Consider the following 4,492-nt stretch of genomic DNA (forward strand, 5'->3'; position numbering starts at 1 on the left):
GAAGATATGGCTATATAAGGATAGTAAAAATTAGTTGCTAGCATCAAAAGTTGATATTGAATACATTCATCTCCTGATTGAAATATTTATGTTTATTGCATCTTAATAATCATAATGAGTAACTAGTTTTCCAGATTGCATTTCTTGTATTGTGTCGTTTGAAAGTTTAACTGTGGTGATTTGGGGATATCAAAGTATACTTCCGTTTGAAAGTTTATTGTGTGTATTAACTTTGCAGGAGTCGTAGGAACTAAAAAATCTGATTTGTGTTTGAGATTTTATTTGAGGAGCAAATTTAGGAGATTTAGAGATTAAAGTTAAAGTGAAGATATAAGCTCTAAAGGTAAATCTCTTTTATTTTTATTTTAGTTATCTTGGAACATGTCTGCCATGATTGTATTCATTATTTAGGAGCATGCCTAGGGTGTTAGAAATTGGTGGCTAGGCTTGGGGTGGAGCTTTGCCGGCTCCATCGACCCGATGTTGTGAAGAAGTGACTGGATATGTTGATTTTGTGCTATTGTATGCCATTTGTTGATTTTATCATGCTTTAGACATGTATATATATGTTGATTTTGTGCTATCGTATGCCATTTGTTGATTTTATCATGCTTTAGACATGTATATATGTTTTGAAGCTTGACTTGAAGTGTGAGAAATTGTGCAAGTGAACTTATGCGCTAAGTTAAGTTAAGTGAATGTAAACCTGTTTAACTAGGATTACAACAATGAGTGGAAATCGGGAGTGGATGTATAGCCGTTTTCTTCCTAGTGGCAATTACAATCCAGAATTTGTGGAGGGGCTGGACAGTTTCATCAAGTTTGCAAGTAGTAAACCTGCATACATGGACATAGATAAAATAAGGTGTCCATGTAAAAAATGTGAAAACAAGTGCTACAGAGATACAGATGAAGTTCAATATCACATTTCTAGGTTTGGTTTTGTTAAAAATTACCACATATGGAGGTTTCAAGGCGAAAGCTTAGTGGAATCGGAATCGGCTGCCACCACAGATATGAATTTTGATATCGGGGCTTCTACTACATACCACACAATGGTATTAGACGCTTATTCCCAATTTGATGAAGAGGACATAGAAGAAGAGCCACCGAATGACAAAGCCAAGCAACTTTATGATATGTTGAATGCTGCAGATAGTGAGTTATGGCCTGGTTGCAAGAGGCATTCACAATTGTCATTTGTGGTTCGACTAATGAGTCTTAAGGCAGAGTATCACTGGCCAGAGAGGTGCTATGATCGGCTAACTGAATTGATAAAAGAGGGTTTGCCCGATGAGAACTTATTACCAAATAACTTCTATAGCACGAAAAAGTTGTTGCGTGGCATGGGATTACCTATTGAAAAGATTGATTGCTGTCCAAATAGCTGCATGATTTTTTGGCGGGATGATAGTGAATTACAGAGCTGCAGATACTGTGGGAGTTCGCGCTTTAAAGAACATGTACAATCCCACAAGAACAAACAAGTGTCAGCTGCAAAGATGTACTATTTTCCTCTGATCCCTCGACTACAGAGATTGTATGCATCAAAAACTACCGCACACGAAATGCGTTGGCATGCTTCTTCACCAGATGATGGAGTGATGCGACATCCTGCAGACTCTCCAGCTTGGAAGCACATAAACAATGTTTTTCCTGATTTTGCTTCAGAGTGTCGTAATGTACGACTTGGCCTTTCAACGGATGGTTTTCAACCGTTTGGGCAATCAGGGCAGCAATACTCTTCGTGGCCGGTTATTTTAACACCCTACAATCTTCCTCCTTGGTTGTGTATGAAGGAACAATTTATGTTTCTCACGGTGTTAATTCTTGGTCCATGTAATCCTAAAGAGAAGATAGATGTGTTTCTTCAACCACTGATAGATGAATTGAATCAACTGTGGGAAGTGGGTGTGTCTACCTATGACATATCACTGAAGCAAAATTTCCAGATGCGAGCAATATTGATGTGGACCATAAGTGATTTTCCAGCATATTCCATGTTGTCTGGATGGAGTACTGCTGGAAGATTAGCTTGTCCTCACTGCATGGAAAATACTGAAGCATTTACATTAGAGAAGAGTGGCAAGCAATCATGGTTTGACAACCATCGGAGATTCTTACATGCGAATCATCCATATAGAAAAAATAAAAGGGCATTTCGAAAAAATATGATGATTTTAAATGACCCACCTGAAGCAAAGTCTGGAGAAGAAATTTTGAATGATATAGAAGCATTGGGTCTAGTGAGAGTGATGGAGGACTATAATGGCATGAATAAAATTTTGTCTAGTCGTGTCGGTTCTGGTTTGAAGAAAAGAAGCATATTTTGGGATCTTCCCTATTGGAAGCACTTGTTGATTCGTCATAATTTGGATGTAATGCATATTGAAAAGAATGTGTTTGATAATATATTCAACACAGTGCTTAATGTACAAGGAAAGACTAAAGATACAACCAAATCGAGTGAAGAAATGAATCAGTATTGTGCAAGGCCTGAATTAAAGCACAATGAGACAACTGGAAACTTTCCAAAAGCTTCATATACCCTCGACAATCGTGAAAAGAAGGTCTTATGTGAATGGGTGAAAAATCTAAAGTTTCCAGATGGGTACGTGTCTAATTTGGGTAGATGTGTGGACTCGAGTAAACTCAAGATGTTTGGAATGAAAAGTCACGATTACCATATTTTCATGCAACGAATACTACCTGTTGCATTTCGTGAGCTTCTTCCACAACATGTTTGGAAGGCGATTACAGATTTGTGTATCTTTTTCAAGAACTTGACATCACGAGCAGTTAGAACAGATGATATGTGCAGGCTCAATGATAGTATTCCGATGATCTTATGTAATCTTGAACGTATCTTTCCGCCTAGTTTCTTTGACTCAATGGAGCATCTACCCGTTCATTTGGCTGATGAAGCTCGCCTTGCTGGTCCTGTTCAATTTCGATGGATGTATCCATTCGAAAGATATCTTAGGAGGTTGAAAAATAATGTCAAGAATAAAGCCCGAGTTGAAGGATCCATAAGCAATTCTTATTTGCGAGAACAAGTGTCTACATTTGCTTCCTACTATTTTGAGGATCATGTGAGTACAAAGATAAGGAACGAGCCTCGTAACTGTGGTGGAGAAAGTGGTATTGAAGCTGCTGTGGATCCAAATATTCTCTCTATTTTCAAACAAACGGGATATCCAATTGGAAAGATGTCAATGAGATATTTGGACACTACAGAGTACAAAGCTGCACATACATACATTCTACTCAACTGTCCCGAAATTACATCCACTTATCTGAAGTAAGTAGTAAACTATTAATTAATTGTTTGTTTTTCAATACATATTTGTATACATATACCTTATATCCTTTATTTTTGAAAGGTTGTTTGAAGATGAATTGCTATCAGCAAATCCAAGACTATCGCATCGTGATTTAGGAGATATGGTTGACGTACAATTTGCTGATTGGTTCAAACAGTTTGGAATGAGTCAATTCTCATCTAATGTGGACAAATATATCCAAGATTTAGCAAAAGGACCTTTATTAAAGGTCAAAACATATCATGGGTATGTTGTTAATGGATATAGGTTTCACACTATATCACGTGGGTCACGCCGAGCCACGATGAATAGTGGAGTGTGTATTAAAGGGGAGATATATGGCACTGAAGAGATGAACTTTTATGGACGATTATTAGAGGTTTGTGTGTTAGAATATCCTGGTTTGCCAGTTAAGAGCATCACATTATTTAAATGTGAATGGTTTGATCCATGACCATCTGGTACATCAATTCATAAGGACTTTGGACTGGTTTCTATAAACCACAAGCGTAGGTTATCAAAGTTTGAGCCATTTGTCTTAGCAAATCAAGCTAATCAAGTGTATTACTGTTCGTATCCTAGCATGAACCAATCAAGGAAGGATTGGTGGGAAGTGTGTAAGGTTAAAGCTAGATCTAAAGTTGAAATTCCGAACCCTTTATCATCTACAAGAATGATAGAACAGCCACCATTTCAAGAGGATGAATTGCGCATGGCATTGATGGATTGTGACCCAATAATAGGTGATAACATTGCAGTACTTCATCCAAATGGTGGAACAATAGACATTGATGATGGTGATGGATACCCTTCTGATGAAAATGTTATAATTTCGGATGATGAATACATCGAAAATGATGATGATGATGATGATGATGATGATGATGGCACATGATAAGGTACAAAACAATCACTGACTCTCAGTTTCTGTTGTTCCAATACTAATTGAATTTGTTAATGTAGTCTGGTTTTATAGCCTTTCACACATTTGATGACTTGCAGTGTTATTAGGAATCAACAAATATGTTTTTCTGGTTTCATGGTTTCATAACTCTTAGTCATTTTTCTTGAAACATAGTAGTACTAAAGATGTGGTTCAGATGGATAGTAGAACTCACAAAATACTATGCACAAGTTATGTTAGAAAATTAAGTAGATGCATATAAGAA

At 37.0% G+C, this 4,492-nt stretch overlaps 1 pseudogene; it reads left to right on the top strand.

The window, feature by feature from the left end:
- Positions 1–728: 728 nt before the first annotated feature.
- LOC148934243 (uncharacterized) lies at positions 729–4,218 on the top strand (annotated as a pseudogene).
- The last annotated feature ends 274 nt before the right edge of the window (positions 4,219–4,492 follow it).

Source organism: Salvia hispanica, chromosome 1, assembly GCF_029641045.1.
Source record: "Salvia hispanica isolate PSC_SH4W2 chromosome 1, Shi_PSC_v1, whole genome shotgun sequence".
Lineage (NCBI taxonomy): Eukaryota > Viridiplantae > Streptophyta > Magnoliopsida > Lamiales > Lamiaceae > Salvia > Salvia hispanica.